This window comes from Tupaia chinensis, unplaced genomic scaffold, assembly GCF_000334495.1.
Source record: "Tupaia chinensis unplaced genomic scaffold, TupChi_1.0 Scaffold000252_1, whole genome shotgun sequence".
In the NCBI taxonomy this organism is placed as follows: domain Eukaryota; kingdom Metazoa; phylum Chordata; class Mammalia; order Scandentia; family Tupaiidae; genus Tupaia; species Tupaia belangeri.
In genome coordinates, this window is record NW_006159732.1 from 1,078,260 (window position 1) to 1,105,464 (window position 27,205).

Consider the following 27,205-nt stretch of genomic DNA (forward strand, 5'->3'; position numbering starts at 1 on the left):
TTTTTTTTTTTTTTTTTTTTTAAGGAGAGAGGGAGCGTGAATGTGCACACAAGCAAGAGAGGGAAGATACAGGGTCTCGTTGTGATCCTCCTTCCCCAGCCTCCTAGTTAGTGAGGACCACAGTCTGGCATCACTGTGCCTGGTCTGTTTATGTTGCTCTGGGAACTGAACCTGGCTCCCCACGTGGCCTCAGCCACTGTGCAGTAGCAATCTCATGCTTGTGCCACTGTGGTTGGGCCAACCTGGGTAAACTTAGGGTGTAACAAAACATATGCAAGACCAGTCCAATGAAAACTATAAAATATGGTTGAGGAAAAATTTAAAAGACCTAAATAGATATACTATGTTAATGTGTAAATGGGTTAGAAGACAATACAGCTTGTCCTCAACTTATGATGAGGTTATGTCCTAATAAACTCATTGTAAGGTGAAAATACTTAAAAAAATGCATTTAATACACCTAACATACTAAACATTATAGTTTAGCTAGACCTATCTTAAACATGTTCAGAACTCTTACATTTTCACTACATTTAAAAGCCTATATTGTAATAAAATGTTTAATATCTCATGTAATTTATCAAATATTACATTGTAAGTGAAAAACAGAATGACTGTATGGGTACTCAAAGTGTGGTTTCTATGAATGGGCCTCACTTTTGCATCACCGTAAAGTTGGAAATTATTAGGTCTAACCATTGTCAGTTGGAGATTCTCAGTATTAAAATACCCTTCACAAACTTATCTATAGAATCAATGCAATGCTGTCTAAATCCCATGAGGCTTTTCTGTAGGAAGTGATAAGTTGATTCTAAATGAAAACTCAAAGAACCTTGAACAGTCAAAAACATTGAAAAACAAGTAAGTTGAGACAATGTACACTATCTGATTTCAAATTTTAGTATGAGATTAAAGTAATCAAGTCAGTATGGTATTGCCATACAGAGAGACAGATCATTGGAACATATGAGACAACCACAATGGACCCAGACATATATAGTGCATATAACTGCAGCATGATGCCAAGGTAATTCCATAGGGAAGAACATTCTTTTCAATACACGATGCTGAAACAATTAGACATCTACATGCAAAAAATGAACCTTGATCCTTACATCATACCAAATACAAATATTAACTAGAAATGAACAACAGACACAAAGAAACTATACAATTTCTAAAAGACAAAGGATAAAATCATTATAACTTTATGATATGCAAAATTTATTAGCTAACACATATAATACATAAAGAAAAAATTGATAAATTAAAATTGTTCAAAATTATAAACTCAAGAGAGATAAAAACATGCCCACATGGAGATTTATATATGAATATTTACATATTTTTATGTGAATTTTATTCATAGTTGCCCCAAACTGGAAATAACCCAAATGTCCATTACATAGATAACAAAATGTGGTACGTCTATGAAATGGAATAGTCTTCAGAAGAAACAAAAAGAATGAATTATTGGCACATGCAACAACATGGGTGAATTTCAAATGCATTAATGCTAAGGGAAGGAGTCGGACTGAAAGGGTACATTCATTTGAGAGCTATCACTGGAAGTGATTAGCAATCACTCAGAAGTTTTGAAATGGCATTTGTCTATGGAGTGCTTGAAATCTAACTCTGGAGAACAGTCCCTTGATAAGGTTGTATAAAGCACAAAAAATTGTTTCGCCATCCCTGACCCTTGGTCCCTTTTATCACTTTGTTTTCCAACTTTGCTCTCTCTCTGAGCTATCACTTTAGACTTGACAACCATGAACTTTTCTTCAAGTTCATACAAAAGGGTAGTGGAGAATATAGAGTTGGATTCACTGAACACTTCCAAAAGTTAGCCTTCTGAGTATCTCAGTGAGCTAACCACAGAGACAGTGACAAGAGACTTGAGAGCAGGACAGATACCAGAAAACCTTGGGGAAGAATTTCAGAGCCCTTTGATAAAGCTATGGAGAGACTACAGTGAAAACAGAGCTCTTAGAAGGGGAAGAAAGGGGAAGAGGGTAGGACGTGCACAGGCATGTAGAATGCAGGGAAACCGAGAAGGGTCTTTGGGGAGAACGGGGGAGGCATGGCTGACTTTTTTGAACATTTTTGTCTTTTCCCAATTAAAAAAATAATTTAGGAAACTAAAGGATAACTCTCTTCATCTAGAATGAAGTTTCTAGCTTTACAATTTCTTTGACTTTCTGGGCTTTTCCTGTTTAAAGCAGAACTCAAAAGCACATAAATGTGACTTTTCCTGGGTAATTGACATTAAGGATCAGTTTGAACCCCTGGGTGTAAGTTAGGATACTGTTCTGGGAACTGGACCCTGAGCACCATAATGAAAGACTAAAGGGCTAATATATTGATTTTGCATTTTATTTTGGGTCTGTGCTAACTACTACATACTTTTCCAATTGCTGATACAGTTATTTTGCTAGGTATAAAATGCCACTCTCTTTCTTGTGGAAAGGTCTTTTTTTGAGGGATGGGGCATTTCTGTAAATGACCTGAGTCTACAGGTCTGGTCACAATCAAAGTGTCTGCACATTAAAGGGAATCAGCCATGATTGATTATAACAGCTCAGATTAGCCATTACATAAATATTTACTACAGGGAGCAAAAATTGTGAAAATAACACTTACACTGATGTTTACTTATCTACTGCCACTTGACTTACTCTATGGCTATCACATTACTGATTGGAACCTAATTTTTAAATGGAAACTTTACCAATTATGCGGAGATTTTTTAAAACTTTTTTCTTGTGTTCTTATTTTTCACTGGTGAGATGTCAGCCTATGCTACTATAAGCTAGTTTAGGTCTACAGTTAAAGTCCTAGGTCACTCATTTCCTTACCATTTTTAGACATGTATCTTTTTTTTTTGTTCTTTTATATAGTGTACATTTTATTAGTTTGTACTAATACATTCTCATATTACAAAAGCAATTTAGCAGAAGAGTCTTCCTGTTGATATTTGAATCATCTGAATAACACAAACAGAACTATACATATTTAAAAAATTCTCATGAGGGTAACAAAACAAAACAAAAAGACAAGTTAAACAACAAAAAAATTTTGTTCTTACAGGTGGACATTGAAGTGGACCTAATTTTTTTTTTTTTTTTAAAAGGCTTCACGCCGCAATCCCTTCTCCTCCATTCCCCTCTCGGGATCTTGGGCATGCACGCACACGCACCCGGCGTGAGTTCCAAGCCACCAGGTCCGGGACGCGAACCGCGGTTGACTACGTGGGAGTCCAGCGACATAGCCATTACGCTAACTGCTGGTTCCCAGTTTTCTTTTTTTAAAAGGCTTCAAAGACGAAAGGCAGCTTAAAGCCTAATTAGAATGAATAAAAAATTTGTTCACTAAACTACTAGTCTCCATTCCATTTTATGTTTTGATGCAGGTTCTTGCACATCTGTTTCTTCTCTTGCTCTTTTCACTGGTCGAGCTGCGCCATTTTCATCATAGTCGTCATCACTATCGAATTTGGTTTTCTTGCCCCGAGTCTGTACTTTTTCTTTAGCAGACCCGGCTGAGCAGCTTTGTTTCCTTTTCCTTTAAATTTGCGACCTTTTGACTTGCATGTGTTTAGGGGATTCTTGCTGAACTTGGGTGATTTTTTTCAATGCCGCTTTTTCTACCTACCTCTCTTCCTAGTACTTCACAAGTGACTGGTTTGGTCCTTAATTGTAGGTTACCATTATTTGCATCTTTGGCTTTTCTTAGAGTTTCTTGGCTTTTTAAAAATTATTTTATTTAAGTTTATTTATTTGTTTATTTTAATTTGACTAGAGAGGGTCAGAGCAAGAGGGAGAAAGAGAGGGGAAGTGAGAAATCAAGCCACCAAGTCCAGGACTTAAACTGCAGTGAGCCATGTGGGAGTCCAGCACCCTTAATCACCATGCCACCTGCTGGCCGTTTGGTTTTTCTTTAAACAGAATTATGCCCTCTTTTGCTCCTTTGATAAAGTCTATCCATTTTATCTCACCATGATTTGAGAAAAGGATATGTGAATCTTGTCTGCAGGTCTGATCATTTAACTCACCCAAAAATTTCAGCAAGCATCCAATCTTTTCTTCTAGAGATTTCATTTTGGCATCTCCTGCTAACTTCTGTTTTTATTCTTGTCTTTGTTTAGCTCTTAATTTTGCTTCCTACTTTATGCTGTCTTCTTTCTGCATTTTTTTTTTGCAAAGTAATCTTCCTTGAAAAGTATTAACATCTCTGTGCCTTTGTACTTCTGACCAGGGGTCTCTACAAACTTCTTTGCAGATGCAATGTTTTCAAACACAGCAAATGTTGATCCCTTAAATGCTTTCTGCAATGTTCTTCTCATCTGAATATTTAGTATTTCACCTTTATCTTCTAACCATTCCTTTATATCATCAAGGGTTCCATCAGTTGGAAAGCCTTTAATATAAACAGATCTGTTTTTAACATCATTTTTATACTCATCAGTCACTTCAGGGAGGGGTTTGCTTGGAGACTTCCTGATTTTAGTTTTATCTTCACTGATTGCCATGAGTTCTGCCTTGGATTTGCTCAACGCTTCCACTATTAAAGTCTGTCGTTAGACGGTTTAACCTGTTGTATTTTATCATTATTTCCAAAGGTACCCAGCCTTCATCCAGCTTTATCTGTTCCTTTAAAAACTTGTCCCGTGGCAAATTGAAGTCTCCAAGATAATACTCAATCTGATGACAGATTTTGGCCTCCAGAGCAGCCATTTTTTCATTATCACCATTTTCAGCCACTGTGGCTATCTTTAGGGCCATGTCCCGCAGAGACGTTCCACAGGCTCACTAACAGCCACGGCAACGTCTCCACTTCCCAGCGACACCCGCTGGCCTAGCACGCTCAAAGAAGATCTAGACATGTATCTTTTTCTAGTGTTGACAATTCTCTTTGTAGCTATAAATTTTATTTTTATAACTAGACTTTTTTTTTTAATATCTCTGGCATGAGAGAATTTTTCCAACACTGACTGTACATTAGAATCACTTGGAGGACCAGCAGTTGGCGTAATGGCTATGTTGCTGGACTCCTATGTAGTTGACCATGGTTCAAGTCCTGGACCCAGTGGCTTAAACTCACGCCGGGTGCATGTGCATGTGTGCCCAAGATCCCGAGAGAATGGAGGAGAAGGGATTGCGGCGTGGCCATCCCCCCTGCAGGGTGATTTCTCGTTTTCTGTCTCTCTCTGTCTTTCTGGAGAGTACATGCACTCCATAGCAAAAACCTCTCAAAAAAAAAAAACAAAAACCAAAAACAAAACAAAACAACAACAACAACAACGAAACACTTGGAGAGCTTTTAAATATTCTGAGGCCCAGGCCATAACTCAGACCAACTAATTTCTAGAAGTAGGGCCTGGGAGCTTCAGGTGGTATGGTGATTAAAGCACTGGACTCCCACATGGCTGACCATGGTTCAAGTCCTAGACCTGGTAGCTTGTATTTTCACTTTCTCTCTCTCTCTCTTGCATGTGCAAGTGCCCTATAGCAAATTAAGAATAATTAACTAGTTTAATTAAGTAATTCTTTAGGAGGATAACAATAATTCTTATCACCCTGTGATAAGAAAAATATCACAATAATATTCTGTGTACGTTTGTAGTGTGGTTCTCCCCAACTGTCCTGGACATCAATTCCAGTGTTCAGCTAAGGTGGAGAACCAGCAGTATAGAGGGGAAAAAAAGTCAAATCCCTATTTGTCTTCCAGGTTCATACCCAGTGTTAATTCCTCCTTGTCTTCACACTTTGTGATAAGAAAAATATCACAGTAATATTCTGTGTACATTTGTAGGGAGGATCTTCCCAACTAGCCTTTTCTATTTTCCTATTAACTAGCTTATAACTGAGCCTCTCCTAGAGACTAATATACACTAAGGGAGTTCTAACTGCTAGATCATGAGACATTTTCCTTGACTTATCATATCCTCAACTATTAGTTTCACCTGGCATCAATAACAATAGATGTTTTTATGTGCATATATGCACTGTGGTTTATGGCTGACAAGATATTGTATAAGCATTATTTCATGTGAACCTCACCATAATGCTGAAAAGTAGGTGGGGTTACTATAACTATGGTGGGTGAGAAAACCGTGGCTCAGGGAGGTTACCTGATTTGTCTAAATCCCTGGGTTCAGTGACAGAGCCAGGATATCTGGTGCCCAACCCAGAACACGTCTCGCTATGTCATCCCACCTGACTTTTCTTCTTCTTTTTTTTTTTGGAGAGGTTTTCGTTATAGGGCGCGTGCGTTCACCAGACAGACAGAGAGAGACATAGAGACAGAAAGTAAGAAATCACCCCCCAGGGGGGATGGTCACGCCGCAATCCCTTCTCCTCCATTCTCCTCTCGGGATCTTGGGCACGCACGCACACGCGCCCGGCGTGAGTTTTAAGCCACTGGGTCCGGGACGCAAACCACGGTCGACTACATGGGAGTCCAGCGACATAGCCGTTACGCTAACTGCTGGTTCCCATCACCAGACCTTTCTTAAGAACAGATAGGAATGAGAAAATATTTTCTTTACAAAGGCTTTTTAGCCTAAATAAACTATTGAAACAAATGTTACCTTGTGACTTTAATTTCAACTCAATTGGGACATAGCAGAACAGGATGCCATACATGGGGGCAGTTTAAGGTAAACTATGTGGTCCATAAATACTTATAGAATGAATCAATGTATAAAACACTGTTGTAATATATATGACTCTGCTACAGAGCACAGCTGTCGATACAAGCACTCCAAACAAATCTTAATTTTCACCTGACTTGATTTGCACATAACTATAAAGAATGGCGGAAAGCCTCAAAAAAAAAATTAAATCAGCATTCAGGCTGAATTGGGGCTTGGAAGAAGACAAGGACAGACTGATGGACAACAAGACACACAAACATGGCCCTCAATTCTTCCTGTTGGGGAGAATAATCTCAGGAAGCAAGTAAATATGTGCAGGAGAAAATATTAACCAAAAGCAGCTCACAAGACCTACATATCCAATTAAAATCATGGGAGAGAAGAATGAAGGCAGCTATCCCAGCAGATCAACCAGATGTAGGACCTGTGACCTCTGTGGAGGCTACACAGCTATACTTCTAGAAAAGCTAACTCAAGAGTGCTGGTGATGCCGTAGCTGGGAGAAGACAGTTACTGTGTACGCGTAATCAGCCCCAGTACACCCGGTCTGAGGACCGCCACCTGCTGACATGTGAGCAATGCATTGATACTACTTCCTTTTCAGACCTTCAAGTCTGAAAAGTTGCAGAGTGGACGTAAGGCCAAGAACTGGTTAGAGAGGATTAAAATCTGTGAGATAAAATGGTAGTTAATAATAGGACAACTTCTGAGAAACGGAATCCTCAGTTTAAGAAATTACTAAAAGTAAGAATGTACTGATGCAGGACCAGCAGTTGGTGTAGTGGCTATGTTGCTGGACTCCCATGTAGATGACCGTGGTTTGAGTCACGGACCGGATGGCTTAAGCCCACGCTGGGCGCATGTGCATGCATGCCCAAGATCCCGAGAGGAGAATGAAGGAGAAGGGATTGTGGCGTGGCCATCCCCCTGGGGGCTGATTTCTCACTTTCTGTCTCTCTGTCTCTCTGTCTTTCTGGCGAGCGCATGCACCCTATAGCAAAAACCTCTCCAAAAAAAAAAAAAAAAGAACTAATTCTCTGGTTAGATTTTAACCAATAAATGACTTACAGAGGTCTAAAGAAAGATCTAATTATTGAAAAATCAAAACTTAAACAAACAGAATATTGTTTGACTCATAGTTTCCCCCCTTTCTCTATACCATTTTCTATTTTTCTTTTGTTTCCTTCCAGATTCTTTAGTTGCTCAGAGTCCCTGTTGGGGCTTTAAAGGTACACACACATCTTGACACACATTAGGCAGGTCAAATCCAGATGTATGTTTTTTGAATTAAGATAGCTTATTTAAAGCAATACGAAGCTGCCACAGAATAGCCAAAATTATAGATATTAAAGATGGAAAAGACCTATTAGATCATCAAGTCTGTCCCTCAGGGCCAATGTTGGAGAAGCAATCGAAATAAAATGATCCACTTTCTCCAACTCTTCTCTGTAGTTAGCAAGACAAAAACACTCTTAAGTAGAAATGAGTCTTGAAGTTTGTGACTAAAGTATGGAACTTTCGTTTTTCAATGACCTTGTTCTTCGTCAGTCGGAATCTAGGGAAGTTGAGTTTATTTTGTTTTCGGTCTTCTGTACATCTGCCTTCCTTCATTCCTTTCTTCTTTTGTGTGTATAAAACACGGATAGGTGCTGTGAAGCCATCCTTTATCGTGGCTTTCAGGTACCTCATATAAATATTTATATCCATAATAAGTTACAGATTCACCTGGAGGTATAGGTTTAGATTATGTTCAATATTTAGCAGTGTAGGAACCACACCCAGTGACCAAGTCCTTTCTGTTGGGGATTCAAGATCTACTAATGCACTGTGGTCACTGACAGTTGGACACTGAATTTAGTTCCTATGATGGAAGTCTAGGTACAAACATCAAGGCCTTTGGTATTTTTCCATGTGTAGGCAAGAGAAAGGAATAGCCTTTAGCCTTCCTCGTAGGAATGGTTTCAATCATTTTGAGTACCTTGCCATGATATTTAGATTTATTTTTTCAAATATTTGCATACAAAATTTTCCTAGGGCCAGCCTATGGCATTGTGGTTAAGGCGGCGGCATCCCATATGGCCTCCTGTGTAGTTTGAGTCCCAGAACTGGTGTCTTCAGAAACACACTGAGTGCATGTGCATGCGTGTACCAGATCCCAACAGGAGGGAGTAATGGAGAAGTGACTGTGGTGTGATCATTCCATATGAAGGGTGCTTCCTCACTTTCCCTCTCTTCTCGCTGCCCCTCTATGGAAAATGCACATGCCCTCTTGGTAAATTAAAATAAAATAAAATTTACCTAGATACAGGAACAGAATGAAGCCACACCAATATCAAAGGAATAAAAAGAGTTTTCCAAACTTGATGGGATGGGCAGAAAGTGGAGATACAGGAAATTCTCTTTCATTGGTAAACAGGCAGTCATGATGAGACCCTGACGTGACTCACGACAACCAGCAAGCTTGTGTTAGGACCTAATGCAATTATGGCTGGCTGTACAGATAGGCTTATCAGGCAATCAGGAGGAAATGAAGCCAACCTCAAACTGACATACTGAAACATTCACTCTTTAAAAATTTTGCTAGGTATAGTGGAAATGATGGTAAGAAAAAGGTATATATATGTATTTCTTGGAATCAAAGGGCCATCATTGAGTGGCGCTAAGTCTTCTTGAAGAAATTTGTCTAAATGTTCCCCAAAGAGCCTTTGGAATTTCCATATTATTAGACATATTGTTGTCTTCTACTTCCTTAAGATAAAAAAGTGACAGAATAATTAAAAGAAAATTCCATAGGGGCCAGTAGATGATTTAGCAGTTAGTTTGCCGGACTTATACATGGTCAATTGTGGTTTGAGTCCTGAACCTGGAGGCCTAAAAATCATGGTGGGTGCGTGTGCATGCGTGCCCAAGATCTCCAGCAGAGAACGGAGGAAAAGGGATTGCAGCATGGCCATCTTACCCCCACTTGGGGAGGGGGAGAGATTTCTCACTTTCCCTCTCACTATCTCTCTCTCTTTCTCTCTGGAGAGCACACACACTCTAAGGCAAAAACCTCTTAAAATTTTTCATATAGCTTATTATGACCTTATTGTAAAAATGTATGAAAATCCTAGGTTATGAAATGCTAGAGTAACTTCTTTAATTGATTTAGTTGATGAAGTCTGGTACCTGGAGTTACTCCTATAAAAAAGCTGGGCGTCAAGCCCTTGGTCTAGATTATAAACTCCTAGTGAAGACCATTTCTATGGGAAAATTCAACACTGACTTACATCATTTTGACTTGTCAGGCCTTTTCCAGGAACTTAACCTGCCTAAGCAGCAAAGATTGACTCCTTGTTTAAAGAAGAGGGGTCCCAGTGGCACATACTACATATTTGGGTGCCAAATGAAATGGAAAACCCATCATCCTCAGACATTAGACCAATTTATAGTAATGACATCATATCTTCTATTTTCCAGCCTTAGAGACATTCAAAAGACTTGTGCTTCTAATTTTTACTGTATTCTAGTAAGAAAGTAAGAGGCTCAGAATCAACTATTTAAAAGTATTTAAGTCAGAATTAGGCAAATGGTCACCAGAGGAAAAGTAATTATTGATAGCACTAAACATGTTCCCCACTAGAGTCACCTTTTCCATTTTTCTTTCTTTCACTGTTCGACTAACCCCACTCTTCTATTTTTCTCCTAATTACACATCGTGCTTGGCCAAGACATGCTCAGACCTTGCTCAGCTTCATTAGCTGTACTGGAAGCCATGCCACAGAGCTGTGAACATATGATATGGTAACCATCTCTAAAAGGCTTTAGAGATTGAGTTTCAGCAAGAAACTTTTACATTTGTACTTAACCTTTTCTGGGCTGGGACTATTGAAGGACTTCATCCTTTAAAAAGTTAAGTGGAGAAGAAATGCCATCTTTTCCCATGCTTCTGCTTCCTTTCTCTACCTGCCTCTCAGCCTCCTAGATAAGTAACAGTATTCATGAACACTAGGGAGAGAATGAAAACCCCTTAAAAATTTATTCTATATTTACCTGTTCTATCATGGCAAGCCAATGATTTTCATAGAACAATAGCTATGATAAATTCTCTATGTGTTTTATATTTTAGTGTTAACAAAAAAATACTATGAGCACACAAATAGTCTTGTTTTCCCACAAAGAAGTAATAATGCAGAAAAGAAATGCTCCCTTGTACATACTTGTTTTTGTTCATGAGTCCTTAGAGTAAGGGCAGAGGGAAGGTATACTAAAGCATTAGTTTACAGCAGCTTTGTCATTTAAATGAATGAACAGTTACTCCATGCGTGGGGCTGAGGAATGCACACAGAGCAAGTTATAAAATTTATTCCCACGAACATGGTAGTAAATGAATGTAAGACTAATTTATTCTTTGTCCTGGTATCAGGCAGGACAGATTTGGCTGAAATCATCTTTCTCAAAACAAAAGACAAGGCAGCATCACCTTTTCCCAGACTATTGTAACAAAGCCCTAATTGCTCTTCCGGCTTCCTTGTTCTGTACGACACTCTCTTTATTGCCATCAGAGTGATCCGTTTACCATCTACTTTGAAACGAAGCGATCAGTCAGTCAGGAAAAACTCATACTCAGCAGCAGATACTTCGAGTCACTCTGCTGTCCTGTTGAACTCAGTCCTGCACTGGGGCAGCTTAGTGGTGTCGCTGACATCACAGTTGCTGAAAAGCCTCCCTCTGCTGAGGTTTCTTTCCCTTCTCCCGTTCAATAGCTCCCTCTGCCAGAATCCTTTCTATAATATATGATTCTTGTCGACCCAGCTCCATTAAGCTTTTCATTCAGTGAGCTTTTATCACAGCCTGCTCATGACTATGAACACATTAAAAGCAAAAATCTAAGCATTATTTTTTTCTTAGGGTGTGTGTGCTCGCCAGAAAGACAGAGAGAGACAGAGAGATAGAAAGCAAGAAATCACCCCCAGGGGGGATGGCCATGCCACAATCCCTTCTCCTCCATTCTCCTCTCAGAATCTTGGGCACAAATGCACATGTGCCCGGTGTGAGTTTAAGATGCCAGGTCCAGGACTCAAACCACAGTCGACCTCATGGGAGTCCAGTGACATAGCCATTACGCTAACTCCTGGTCCCCAAATCCAAGCATTTTAAATATTTCTAAATGTGAGTTAAACATATTCCTAACAAAACATAAATAGAAACATTTTTATTTAGATAATTCTTTTAAAGTAAAGATTTTTCTGACATATCTGGAAATGTAATGATGATCTTCAAATACCTAATGTCTATCTTATGAAACAAGATTAGTTTTATTTCTTAAGTTCCAAGAAAACCCCCAGAATTAAACATATTTCCTTATCTAAAAGATAAAAACGAAAAAGTACAACATGTGTCCTTGGTGAGATACGTGTTAGAATAAAAACAACCAAAGAATTCATTCTTTGCCATTTGGTTGTGCAACCTGCAATTCTCGGGCTATGAAAGAACAGTGAGATCCGATTGAGGAACTCACGTTTTCTGGCTTCAGAGCTCTTTCCATCTCGTGGAATTGTACCTACACATGGACTTCCGAGAAGTCATGTAAGACTGCACACTTAACTCTGCCTTCCTTCGCCCAAGTCGCTGTGCTGTTGAGCAGGGAGATCCAGATGGGCTTTAGTCCCATCTCTTAGGCTGGTCACTTTTGACTGGCAGATGCTTCCACCAAACCAGCAGTTTTTCATCTCCCTGCTTTGTGGCCCACACTGCATCCGATAAGGGACAGCAGACATCCTGTCTCTAGTGCACTCTGAAACAAATGCGAACTAATGTGAAACAGAGTAAGAAGGCACAGATTTTCTTGTTTGGCTCTCCTAGTAAAACTGTCATCTTTATTTGTCGAACAGTTTCTTCATATCTTTCTACTGCTTCTACTGTGCAGCAGTATTGACCTGAAATATGTCGTATTTGACCCTTGGTTAATTCCAGTTTCTCAAATATTACAGAGAACTGAGAGTTGATATATAGCAAAGGCTACTGTGACAGATATGGTGTGTGTATGGTTTTGTGAGCACATGTATGCAATGCAGAAAGGTCCAGACACATCCATACATGTCACACACCCCCATTAACCCATTATATGATGTGTTAACCCCCCTCCTCCCCACTTTAGTTCAAGGACAGCTTCTAGGTTTCCCCTTTTCCATCTGATCAGGGACATTTTTGACTGTCTTAAAGGCAGTCAAGCATTTATACTACCATTATTTTTGTTTAGTAACGAGACTGCTTCGTACTGTCTGCCACTACACCCGCTGAGCTGATTTGTCTTTTAATAGTTTCGATGAAAGTTGTGCAAGGAAATAATATTCTTCAGTCTTCGGTCTCCAGGGAAGAATAGGGCTGTTCCCAAAGGAGAGTAAGCCTTTGCCAGATCTGCTACCTTATGAGTAAAACAGGAAGTTCGGCCCTCTTTTATTATACCTTTTTCATTTTTGAAAAGCTGCCCAAATAGTTCCAAGTAGAGTTGAAGCAAAGTTACTAATGTCAAAAAAGCCAAGATCTTTTGCCATGGTTTGCTGCATGAACAAGTAAGAAAACTATATGTACTCAGATGTCCTGTGCTTTTCCTACTTAAGCGAAAGAAGCAGGAAAGAGAAAGAATGAATAAGTGAAAAGGGACGGTGTTGATCTTTTAACAAAATCACAATGTTCTGCACTTAGCCCCAGCAGTCAAATGTGGCCAGGGCATCTTTAAGACAGATAGTCTCCTCTCGGAAAGACAACACACTAATTATAGTGCTTCTGCCAGAGGGAACTCACACATGCAAACTATTATGTAAAATACCATTTTTTTTCTTTAAGAATACTAGAGATCATTAGACATGGTTTCTTCAATGCTAGAAAATCAGGCCAAAAATGAAAATAAACAGTTTCAAGTATTTGCAACATAATTCCCTCATGCATTTATGGAAATACAGTCAAACTGCCCCAAAATGTGGTTTGACATTTCATGCTGCACTGTTTTTCTATTTTTCCAATATTCTCTAACATTTGCCCTCTTATCTTATATCATTTCAGTTTCACTATATTTCAAATACTCACATAGCAATAGCCACAGCTATTACCAGATACTTGAGCTTTGACGGAACTAATGAACAACAGGAAGCAGCTCAGAAGCTTGCTGTAAATTAAACAAACTCCTTATAAATTAAACCTGGTAACACATGAACACAAATGTGGGGCATGGCAACATGACATAACTTTTAAAAGCAGCAGTGAAATGTACAGCATTGCTTTTCCTAATGATGTGCTATGCTAATTTAAGGCTAAGGTGATGATTCTGTTGATTTAACAGTTTAACATGGAACTCGTAAATGAGAATAAAGTCTGCAATAAAGAAATCATGTGGACTTTAGCGTTCATAAGTATAGAATTAGGTATGTTATTAGATGGGAGAAAGATATACATTTCAATTTGATCAATTTTCTATATCATAAACTAACCCAAACCATTTAGGATGAACAGTAAGTTTTTTTAAATTTCTTTTTTAGACTCAAAGAAATCATCCCTTATTAAAAATCAAGATTCCCAATAGGATATTAACTTTTGTTTTCATTTTAATTCACTTTTATATTCTATGTCTAAGGTCTCTCACACTCTTCACCTTTTTTTTTCTTTTTGAGATTTTTTTTTTGCTGTTCACTGACCAGAGAGACAGAGAGAGCTAGACAGACAGACAAACAGAAAGTGAGAAATCACCCCCTCTTCCCCTGAAGGGATGGCCATACCACAATCCCTTCTCTTCCATTCTCCCCTTTGGATTTTGGGCATGCACGCACATGCACCTGGTGTGAGTTTTAAGCTGCCAGTTCTGGGACTCAAACTACAGTTGGCTACGTGGGAGTCTGATGATGTAATCATTATGCCATCTGCTGCTCCTGAATTGGGTTGATTTTTAACACCCATGTTTAGCTCATTGTTAACTTTGTTTTTGAAAAATACTTTGATTATTCAGAAAGATAGGTAATTCTGTTCTTCTACAATCATTTTATTATTGCTATTGCAGCATTAGTAAAAGATTTTCCTTAGAAGTCCTTTTATATTCTGGAGACCTATTTTTATTTTTTAGTCTATTTTTCCTACCTAGGACTATTTACAAATACCTTTAGAGAACAGCCACTTCTGTTGGGTCATTGGGAAAGTCACGACACATTTTCACATAGAAAAATATAGAAAAATGCTCATGACTTTGCTGACGATCTAGTACATAGGACAAAAACGCTACAGTCAGAATCCTACTGCAGGCAACTCCCAAGCTATTCAAACACGCCAACGGCCATAAGTCCCTAACCATATTGGGTGATTATATTTAAGTATTCATATAACTACTTGATATCAGAATATCTAATGCTCTCTTCTTCAGGCCTAGACACTTTATACTCAGGCTGATGAGCCAGATCATCCTATTCTTTTGGCTTAACTAGCGGGGCTAGTCCATTAGGTTTTGGCGTAGATGATACTTCCTCTAAGAAGCCTTCCCTGATCAGAAAGACAAAGTCAGGTCTCACCTAAGTGCACTGAGGCCACAGAACCTATTAACCCGCAGCAACACTTGCTACACTGCATTATATTGCCTGTCTATTTGCCTGTAAGTTCAGTGAGGGTGGGGTGTGATAAAGCCTGTTCTGAAATGTGGCTCCATTATCTGATGCTTAGTCTATCTTTTAATCAGATGCCAATATATAGTTATTAACAAACAGATAAGTAACATGCTGATAATAATGACAGTGTTATTTACAATGGCTACATTTATCAGGTGATTACTACGTGCCAAGCACTATTCTAAGCCCTTTACATCTCATCTTTACAACAAGTCCGATCGGGTACCATTACCATCCCCCATTTTTCAAATGAAGAAACTGAGGCACAGAGAACCTTCTGAATCTTTTTGACTTCTTCATTTTGGTAGTGGCTTATCAATTTTGGTAAATTTAGTTTATATGCTGGGAAAAAAAGGTGAGCAAAAGAGTAACTCTGAACTGATAATAGATGAAAATTCGTATTAGATTGAACCATATGAAACTGGTTAACATTCGATTGATTTTGCTTTACTTATGTGCCAATTTCATATGCTTTAGCTTCATTTATTGAGTTTAGCTATAGCTCGATGTTCACCCCTTGCCCTACCTGTACACCTATCGATAACTAAAAAAAAAAAAAAAAGCCACAGTCTTGCATATTGTCATGACAGGGACCTAGATAGGGACCTTAGGAGGCATTTATACACAGAATTCTTTTTAACTGTGTCAACAGAGCCTTGTTTTTAAGGCTCTTTGAGACGTAACAATGTCTTTGCCGTATGTAACCACTCTCTGGACAATGACGTTTGTTGTAATGCATTCTGCTTCTGTAGCCCAAGTCAAGGGCTTTGAAAGGGGAGTAAAGTCACTAACAACATGTTTTTCCATAGTTTTAACTCATATAGGATGACATAAAGCCAAAGGTGAAAGAAAAAATAAATTGAGTTGAAAATGATTTAAATTTGCCAGTTCCCAGCACTTCTGGAATATTGCCAGGGTTAATTTGGATTGGGCCTTTCATAGTCTGTATGACTCTAACCTGATGTAGCCTAAAAAATAGACTTGATATAAAGAAGTAAAGGGGTCCACCTAACCCAGCACAACTGACAGTCTGTTCTCAAGTTGCCCAGCCCGGGGCCAGAATGTTTTATTTGTTTCATTCCAGAAGAGGGTGATACTGTGTCTCTTAGTGAAAGCTATTTGTGATGAAAATAACTTATAGACTAATCCAAAGCTATGTAAGGCAAATGCTCACAGAAGGGAACAGAACTTGTTTTTAAAGTTGAAACATTTTTAAAGTTTGCTGGAGATTTTTATTTCGAAATCTCCAAATTCAACAATTCTTCAGCCTCTGTAAACTTTCAAATGGAAAGCTCCAATATTTAGAGTAAATAATGTCTAAGCTTCCCGTTCATAGCAAGTTTTCTTTTTCTCCCCTGTCATAAGAGTGTTATATCCTGGCAACTGAAATACAGAACCTCTTTGTAGTAAAGCTATCATACTATACCACTCAGAATGTGTTGCTAATGAGGTTATTGCTTAATAGAACCATAGAAGGACACTGAAAAAAGAAAATACCCTGACAAATGTGTTGACCAAAGGATGCCAACAACTCTCCTAGGGTCCTGTCCGAAATTCAAGGATTTAAAAAAGTAAAAACGAACTTTAGCGTATGTGAAAAATCATAACATTGAAACATAAGTCCATTTATCTTTTAACTATTTTTCTAGTTCTCTTCCAAAATTTTGCTGGTTATTAAAACACTGCTGTGTAAATAAAAATGTTCTGTTTTATAACTTAACCCTTATTTCTTATCCTTACAATATAATAATGTCATTGTTTGCTATATCACACTTATTCTTAAAGTAATAGGACTTGATTTGAAGGACTTTAAATAGCATATTGAAGAAAGGATTTTGCAGAGAAAATGAGAATTAAGGAATCAAATACAAAATGAGGAGTTTGTAAAAAGACAGTGAAGGCCTTCTAAGATTCTGGGAGTCCTAGAAGAATTTATATACCAGGACTCTGAGATAATAGAGTGGTTTATAAACATCCTGCTGTCTGATAAAGGAGTTGTCAAAGGATGACCTGCACACTGATAAGGTCAGGAGAGATATATTAGAGAATTTCAGCAGAGCCATTCAAATTCCCCTACTGAGAATGTAGTTGCAAACAAATTCACACATTTCACTAGTGAGTATCCTCTGCTATGATGACTAGGTACCCACTTAGATGTCTTTTTAGAGATATTAATAATAAACTGCATTGTGCACCAACTATCTGAGTCATTCGAACTACCAAAAGTGAGGGCTTGCAGAAGTCAATTAAACATCATCACTCTCACAGATACAACACAACATATGCTATAATTAGAGCCACACACTGGCAGCTGGAATGGGCTGTAGAGGTAATTTTGTTCAATTTTTTCATTGTACAGTTGAATTTGAGTGACTTTTCCAAGTGCTATTTGGCTAGTTAATGGCTGGACTGGGAGTAGGACTAGGTCCTGACTCCTACTCCACTGCTTTTGTCATTTTAACAGAATTCAGCCATGACATTCTATTTAAGTAATATCAGTAAGCCTAGGCACTACCGAGACTTAATGGAAAAGGATTTCATTAACAAGTAGCCTTCACAGAAAACTCCCTGTATCTAATTGCTAGAAACTCAAGTTGAGGGTTCATAAGTTGGCACTCTCTACACTAGTATGAAAAGGCAAAGGTAATTATATGAATTAGGATACAATTCTAAAAGAATTTGCTAAGTAAAAACAAACAAACAAACAAAAAAACACCAAAAACCAAAAGCCTGCATAAATGGTAAAGAGAAAGGTTCCAAGAGGTTGGTCCACATGGGAAAGTTCTCAGTTTGTTTCTGGAGGCCTTCTTGTGTACAAGACAGTGTGGGCACAATCTTACCCATGAGCTGTGAGCCAGCTGAGGCTGGAGGTGGAGCATGGTGTCAACAGCCTTTTGGGGGTGATGTCTCTCTGCCTACCTCTCTCATGGAAAAAATAAATAAATAAACTTTGTAAAAAAAGCCTGCATAAAGAAGATTACCCAAAGGATAGGAAAACACTCAGTTGGAAAGACACCTGCATGTTTATTACAACATTATTCACAACTGCTAAGAAACAGAATCAACCCGAGTGCCCAAGAACTGATGAATGATGGAAAAACTGTGGCACATATATTCTACAGACTACTACTCAGTCATAAGACACAATGAGACCTTGTCATTCGATTCAAAGCAGATGAATACATAAGATATAATGCTTAGTCTGGAAGTGAGCCAGGCTTTGAAAACCACACACTGTATATCCCCACTCAATATATACTGAATGTGTACACTCTATGGCAGAAATTGAAAGTCCGATAATAGAGAGGGTAAGTGTAGATATCAGAGACTATACGTGAGGGGAGTGGATGATAGAGAGTGGGTGGGTGGGGGGCAAATGGAAAAAACATTTCATAGACAAAAAAATGTGAAGTTCTCCCTTGAAAAAGATGTAAATAAAAAGATTACTAAGCATATACTCAATGTGGAAAATTTAACTTGGCTATATATATATAGCCCCCCGGGGGGGATGATTTCTCGCTTTCTGTCTCTATGTCTCTCTCTGTCTGGCGAGCGCACGCGCCCTATAGAGAAAACCTCTCCCCCCCCAAAAAAAAAATTCAGTTTGGGCAATCATTCCTCTACAAAGCCTTCTCTGAACCCCAGAACTAGGTGAAATAGTCTCCACTTGTTCCCATTTCATCCTGTGAAGGATTATCACAGTAATTATACATTATAGAGAAATAATGTAATTCTATTCTGTCTCTGTCTTCTGGGCTACAACTGTCTTATGGGAAAGGACTTTCTCTTTCCTATTTGTTAAAATAGTAGTACCTAAAAGGTCAATAAAGATTTACTCAGGAATAACATTAAAAATGATAAAAAAAAAAAAAGCCTTGGCTGAAGTAGAGCTTATCTCTTGGCAAGCTTATTCTTTTATGAAAATCTTAATTCAAAGCTAGATTAAGAAATGAGGCTCAGCAAGGCTTGACTGCATGATACGATGTTTGATAGGAAACAACAGGACAGGTTAGCCAGAGGGAGCAACTGTCCTTACCAACTGTTGTAAAAACTTTCCTTAAAGAAGAAACTGAAAAATGATGAATCAAAAACAAAATGAAAATAACAAAGTTAAGTAGAGAGAGGGTCAGTGTATATTTGTAGCATGTTTATTTGTATCTATATCGTATTTTTTACCCAGCCATTCACTACTTACTTACCAGCCCCTTTTCTAGATGCCGGGAACACACCTGTGAGCAAGTCAGGCCAAGTCCATGCCCCCTGTGAATATCATGGTGGGAGAAATATACAACAATCATGCAGATAAATAATGGTGTGTGTGTGTGTGTGTGTGTGTGTGTGTGTGTGCAACAAGTGCTATGGGGAAATGATACCTAGTCAAGAGGGAGTCTTAGTGAGGGGGTGCAGTTGTAAGAGGTCTGGAAGACCTGTTTGTGGAGGTGACATCTGATCAGAGACTTACAGTAAATGGAGGCATGAGCCACACAGATACACAACACAGAGTACAGTAAAAGGAGAGAATGGAGAGTGTAAAGACACTGAGGTAGGAGCACAAGTGGAAAATGTGAGGCACAGGACAGAGGCTAGTGTGACTGCAGCAGAATGAACAAGATACAAGACGGGGGCAGTGACATGAGCTAAGAGAGGTTGTCAGGGCAAGGTCAAATGGAACCTTAGAGGCAGAGACTTGGGATATATCCTACATATTAGGTAGAATGTTCTCCAACTGAGCTCTGCTGTAAAAGGACAGCAATAGTAATAGTAAAAGAGAGCTTAAGATCGGGGAGACCTGAGTCTGCTCATTTATGGGGAATAATAAATATGTATAGAGCTGAAGAGAGTCAGAAAGAGAGCAGAGAAAGAATGCTGACAGTGGGGGAGCCAGGGTTGACAAAACAATGAATACATCTTTCTTTTTTTTTTTTTTTTTTTTTTGAGAGGTTTTTGCTATAGGGCGCGTGCGCTCGCCAGAAAGACAGAGACATAGAGACAGAAAGTGAGAAATCACCCCCCAGGGGGGATGGTCACGCCGCAATCCCTTCGCCTTCATTCTCCTCTCGGGATCTTGAGCACGCACGCACACGCGCCCGGCGTGAGTTTTAAGTCACCGTGTCCGGGACGCGAACGGTGGTTGACTACATGGGAGTCCAGTGACAGCCATCACGCTAACTGCTGGTTCCCAAATACATCTTTCTCAGAAACAGATCTTTGAGTGAAAAAACGAATTCAACTACAGAAATTTTGAGGGGAAGAAGAAAATAATTTAGAAAGCCTACATTAGACTTGGGTTGCGTGAGTTTTAAGTCACCGTGTCCGGGACGCGAACGGTGGTTGACTACATGGGAGTCCAGTGACAGCCATCACGCTAACTGCTGGTTCCCAAATACATCTTTCTCAGAAACAGATCTTTGAGTGAAAAAACGAATTCAACTACAGAAATTTTGAGGGGAAGAAGAAAATAATTTAGAAAGCCTCCATTAGACTTGGATTTTTTTTTTTTTTTTAATAAAGTGAAGTAGATTGCTTGCCTAGTCATAGGGGCAAAAATTGGAGCATGGGAAGAACGACCAACTTTTGCCTGGTACTTGGTACTTACGGGGTTGCTAATAAACAATCTCTTCAAATTTCCTTACTGTCATGCTCCCTGACTTGAAGGGTAGATGAAAAAAGGTCTGTACAATCAGGTTGTATTATCTAATTGGGGGAAGAAAGAAAACACTAAAAATCCTAATGTGTGTCAAGCGAGGTTTGGTCTCTTTCTGCACCAGTTGGCGTGACAACTCCTTTTCAGATCCGGGGGAAGCACCACAAGATCTGAAACCCTTTTCTTCAACTTAGGTGTTAGAGAAAGTTCTGGCTACGCATATTTATTATTCCCCCCAGCCTTTAATGGCTGCTCGAGTGGAAGTTCTAAATTATTCGTCAGCTGGTAAAACATTAGCTTGCAGTAAGGCGAGTCTGAAGGAGTGCCTGAGATCAGTATAAACACAAACCATTAGCCGGGGCTGTTCCTAAGTAAGAGGAACAGCACATTTAGTTAAGACGTATTTCACAGCCATCAAAAATATCCAAACCCTAGATATTCTTGGGTATTCCGGAAAGGGAGTGAAAGGAAGCATCACTGCCCTTTGACTGCACATGTTAAAATAGTAACAACTGGAAGAAAGTGTTCCATTTCTCAAAGGGAGTGAATTAAAAACAGCTACTAAGACCACTGAAATTTGGGTCATAACTAATTAAAACTTCAAGTATTTTTTTTTTAGACAGTCGGTTATAAAAGAAGAGGTAACTTCCTTTTACGTATCTTCTACTGTGGGTATGAATCTGACATCTAAGGGAAAAAGAGGAACAGCACATTTAGTTAAGACGTATTTCACAGCCATCAAAAATATCCAAACCCTAGATATTCTTGGGTATTCCGGAAAGGGAGTGAAAGGAAGCATCACTGCCCTTTGACTGCACATGTTAAAATAGTAACAACTGGAAGAAAGTGTTCCATTTCTCAAAGGGAGTGAATTAAAAACAGCTACTAAGACCACTGAAATTTGGGTCATAACTAATTAAAACTTCAAGTATTTTTTTTTAGACAGTCGGTTATAAAAGAAGAGGTAACTTCCTTTTACGTATCTTCTACTGTGGGTATGAGTCTGACATCTAAGGGAAATCCAGCTAGTCAGATTTTCAGCCTCCCTAGCTATCTCTTTCTAGCGAGATTTCACTTTCTTAAAGTGGTAACAGCAATCCCATCCCAACACTCATTTATAATCACAGTCTGCATGTGCAAGTCCATAACAAATGCACATGGCACATGGTACAATCTCATTGGTTCACACTCCCACAAAAACCACAACCCCTCGACTTTCAATAAAGCAAAGGCCTCCTCACCTAAGTGTGCATTAGCTGCTGGCTTAGGGAGGCCTGGGACATGGCCGCCTCCCCAGCGGGCAGGCCTGCTACGGCAAGGCACTCATTAAGCTATTGAGTTTCATTCCAGTAACCGTTCAAATACATTCTTCATTGTACCATAAAGTATGTTTGTTTGATGCTGAACTTTGATTTCCCCCCTCCCTCTTTTTCTCTACTCTCCCATCCCTACCTCCCCACCCTTACTTTGCTACTTTTTCCTCATGCTAACACACTCACAAAAATTCAGTAATTCTCAATGGATCCCTTGGTCATTAGTGCAAATTAGTGAGGTTTTACTGAATATGGTCAGATTTGATTTGCCAAGTTCTTTTCCCGTTAAGGTTTTAAACCCATGTGTATTTCAAGGGAAATCTAATTTGTAGGTTTCGGATTCATTTACACTCAACTCACAAACGTGGTTCTGTGAGTGCTCCATAGCTGGTGTACAAGAAGCCACAGGAGCTGCTTTCCCTTCCTTTTAACAAGGTCTTGTTAAAATGTTTGCTTTGAAGTAGGTATTTGGACCACGCTGGAAGCAAACAGAACGAAACCCCAGGAAAATGTAAAGTAAGATTTAAAACCCAAGTTCAAAACAGTTTTTCTTGCCCCAATAATTACTTTTAAAGAAAAATCTCTAAGAATGGAACCATCCATTAAGAATGATGCCTTTTAAGAATGATGTCACCACCTGCCTGCCCGGGTGGCAGCATCTCATAATGCTTCTGCCTCACAAGGTAATCATCTGTGAGTAGACGGCTTTCTGTGCTTAGACCTGGCGCGGTCATCGATTGTGCCGCTGGCTCTGCTCAGCTGCTAGGCCACACACGCTGCTCCATCACCACTCCCTCTAGAACTCTTTCGGGATTCTTAAAGGTGTCATTTCTGCTAGTGGGCATTTCCATACCTATTAACTCTTGTTTGAGTCCTCTTTGGAGTGTCTTAGCTCTGTCTGTGTTCTTAGACTTTATTACAGCCGGCATTCCCTGCATTTCCTGCTGTTTGCTCCAAACTACTAATGAGATAGTTTCCTTGTCACCTCATCTTGGATTCTCAGGGCTGCTTTTTGCTGCATTCTTTGAACGTCCACGACTTTGCCCCCCATGCCAGGCTTCTGTGCTCTGAACAAAAGGGCCAAATGTCACTGATGTTCCCACTGCCCATTTCCACAGTGTGAGACCAGTAGCAGTCGGATAGGAGTGGAGAGGAGACTTTGTCCCTGCGTGGATGGCATGGGTAGTGCTTCAAAAGGCAGAGCATCTCTAACAGGCTAGCTATTGTCTCGACATCAAAAGTAAGCACTTCTCGGAAACCAGCAGTTAGCGTAATGGCTATGTCGCTGGACTCCCACGTAGTCGACCGCAGTTCGTGTCCCGGACCCGGTGGCTTAAAACTCACGCCGGGCACGTGTGCGTGCGTGCCCAAGATCCCAAGAGGAGAATAGAGGAGAAGGGATTGCGGCGTGACCATCCATCCCCCCTGGGGGGTGATTTCTCGCTTTCTGTCTCTATGTCTCTCTCTGTCTGTCTGGCGAGCGCACGCGCCCTACAGTGAAAATCTCTCTCAAAAAAAAAAAAAAAGTAAGCACTTCTCATCAGTGGGAACAGATTGGTCATTTTCTTTTTCCTCCTTGGAAAGACAAATAGTACATCCCAGTGTAAGGGCAGTGGCAATACCAAAGAGGTCTTTCTTTACCAATTGTCTTCTGCACAAACTTCTTCCAGTGCCCAGGAGCCCATTTCAAGTGACTGTGGAGAAAAATCATCATGGATGGTACTAAATGCTGGGTGACTCACTGAGACAGTGGTGAATTCTAAGCAATGAACAAAGAGCTGAGACACAAACCACTAACAGCAGCTAAGAATCCAGTGGATTCTGACAGACTTTATATTGTCACCATTCTGAGATGTCTACAGATAATTCAGGGATGGGCAAGAGGCACATTGGCAAATACTCCCAATATGCTCAGACAGCTTGAACGTGTGTGTGTGTACACATGCACGTGCACGCACACGCACGTGTCTGTCTAAATGCGAAGAAATCATGCCCATGAATAAGAAAGTCCTTTCCTACCTGTTCTGAATCCCTTGCGTTCGGACTTTTGGAAGGCACGGTACCACAATCCATTGGAGGACATATCACGGTGATCTCATAACCACTTGGTTAAGGAGTCACTAAAAGGTAACGTCTGACTGCTGAGGCTAGTCATTCATTCATTTTCACTCGCTGACTCAACAATCATCTATCAGTCTTTCACAAGGTGTCAATCTTGTCAGAAAACATGCAGTTCTCTCCATTAGATGACCAAGAATTTTCAGAGAGAACAATGGAGATGAGAAACATCTCTTCTCCATTTCTCTGTCCCCAAATTCACACAGCAAAGAGAGAAAGCAAATTATGTTAGCAATTATATGTGAAGTAGTCAAGTGCCTATCACCTGCCAATTTGGCTTTTTTTTTTTTTTGACTTCTTTATTCATGATAGAATATGTGCATACACATGCGACAGTGCAAGACTGAGGGCGGAGAGAGAGAAAGAGGAGCACCCTCCACAGGGTCTGGTCATGCTTTCACCCTCTTCCAGTCTGTCAGCATTTTGGATCCTGGGCATTTGTGTGTGTGCCTGGGGTGTTTCTAGTTGACCACGCTGGGATTCGATCACCGTGTGGGATTTGGCTTCTCTTGAGCAGTGCCTTACCTCTGTACCACAGAACTAGCCTATCCCTCTTTAAAAATTTTCAACATTTCTCTTCATTCATCCATTTCCCAACACTTGTCATTTTTACTGACTTAACTTTGATCTGGCAAAAAACGGTGATTTCGGGGACCAGCAGTTAGCGTAATGGCTATGTCACTGGACTCCCACGTAGTTGACCGCGGTTCTAGTCCCGGACCCGGTGACTTAAACTCACGCCAGGCGCGTGTGTGTGCATGCCCAAGATCCCGAGAGGAGAATGGAGGAGAAGGGATTGTGGCGTGACCATCCCCCCTGTGGGGTGATTTCTTGCTTTCTGTATCACTGTCTCTGTTTATCTGGCGAACGCACGCACCCTATAGCAAAAACCTCTCCAAAAAACCCACAAAAAACAAAAAAAAACCCAAAAGGTGATTTCACCAACTAACACAATTTATCAATAGCTGTTATGGACAGAGCAGCATCCCTTTACTTAGCTCACAGTTCTTACAGTTAACATGTATACAGAACATAATAAGATTTAAAATAGTGGTCAAAAGAGTACACTTATGATTTTTGCATTTCATTGTAGGAAACTTTAACTTTGAAAGAAAAAAAACCAATATTGAACTTTAGTTGATAACTTGCACGTTTATGTACTGATGTCTGCAACTTACTTTGAAGTGCATAAAAAGAAGGGCAGATCACACCTCAATAAAGTTGGGAAAAAATTTTAAAGTAATTTTATACTTCCTTCTAGCCTATTCTACAGTTTTTTGCCCAAGTGTATAGATTTCTTCTGAGAGAGACACATATACATGTACACATACACAGGCTGACAGACACAGGTACCCCCCAGAGTGTCTTCATGCAACAGTCCACCCCCAGCCTCAGCCAGCCAGGGTCATGGGCACACACAAGTGCACACCTGATATGTACAGGGAGACATTAGGATGTGAATCTGGGACCCTCCCACGTGGCTTCAGCATTGCAGAGCATTGCATTACTGCTGCACCACTGCAGCCAGGCCACACACGCTGCAGCCAGACAAGGTTATTATTATTTTTATTATTGTTGTTGCTAATTTTAGATTTTTGTCATAGGGTGCATGCTCTCACGGAAAGAGACGGAAAGAGGGAAAGTGAGAAATACCTCCTAGGGGGATGGCTATGCCACAATCCCTTCTCCTTCATTCTCTTCTCAGGATTTTGGACATGCATGCATATGCGCCAGCGTGTTTTTCAAGCCACTGGGTGTGGGACTTGAATTGCATAGTTGGCCATGTGGGATCCAGTGCCCTACCCACCACCATGCCTCCTGCTGGCCCCAGCCAAAATATTTTAAACTCCGATATTACCCTATGTAAAATAACATAGCCTTCTTCACTTATTATAATATGCCGGACATTGGTACGAGCTGTTAAATATGTTTTTAAGCTTGTTTTTCTCTTTATTCATGAGAGAGTATGTGGATGTGTATGTGTGAGAGAAAGACAGAGAGATAAGCACCCTCTCTAAGGTCTGGTCATGCTGTGATCCCCTTCCTCCAGCCCTCCAGCCTGTCAGATCCTCATGTGACTCTCCCACATTATATAGGTCACCATGTAGGATCTGGCTTCTCTTGAGTAGTGCGTTACTGCTGTGCCATGGAGCTGGCCCTAAACATTGTTTCAAATGTTATTTTAAAGTGTATGTTATTTCCAGTGTATGAATATATTATTAATTATTATAAATAAGTAATTTATTTTGGGAGAGGTTTTTGCCATAGGGTGCGTGTGCTCGCCAGTAAGGCAGAGACAGAGAGACAGAAAGTGAGAAATCACCCCCTAGGGGGGATGGCTATGCCGCAATCCCTTCTCCATTCTCTTCTCAGGATCTTGGGCATGCATGCACACACACCTGGCATGAGTTTAAGCCGCTGGGTCCAGGACTTGAACCACAGTTGACTACATGGGAGTCCAGTGACATAGCCATTGAGCCAACTGCTGGTCCTGATTATTATAAATATAATATTATAAATTATTCAGCTGTCTTCTCATAGGTAAGTAGATTGTCCCCAAATTTTCACTGATATATGTGTACCAGAGTGAACACCCTTAAATAAAAATTAGTCACTGCCATTTACTTCTTCAGCTTGGAAAAAGGATAGAAACAATTATGTGTGTGCACGGTTTTTTGTTATGTTTTGTTTTATAACTGTTCCTAAGATTAAATTTTGAGTGCAAACTTCTGCAGCACCCAATATTATATTTAACTTTTTGGTCAATTTGAAGTACACTGGATCATTACTGCTTTTATAAAATTCCATTAACAGTGAAGTCTGCCATTCATACCCATAAAAATGGTCT

General features: G+C 39.8%; 1 protein-coding gene and 1 pseudogene across 1 annotated transcript in view; both read right to left on the reverse strand.

Moving 5' to 3' along the window:
- Positions 1 to 27,205, reverse strand: part of SUPT3H (SPT3 homolog, SAGA and STAGA complex component) — a 449,785-nt gene that overhangs the window by 25,565 nt on the left and 397,015 nt on the right. The window lies entirely within an intron of this gene.
- LOC106734923 (lupus La protein pseudogene) lies at positions 3,369 to 4,825 on the reverse strand (annotated as a pseudogene).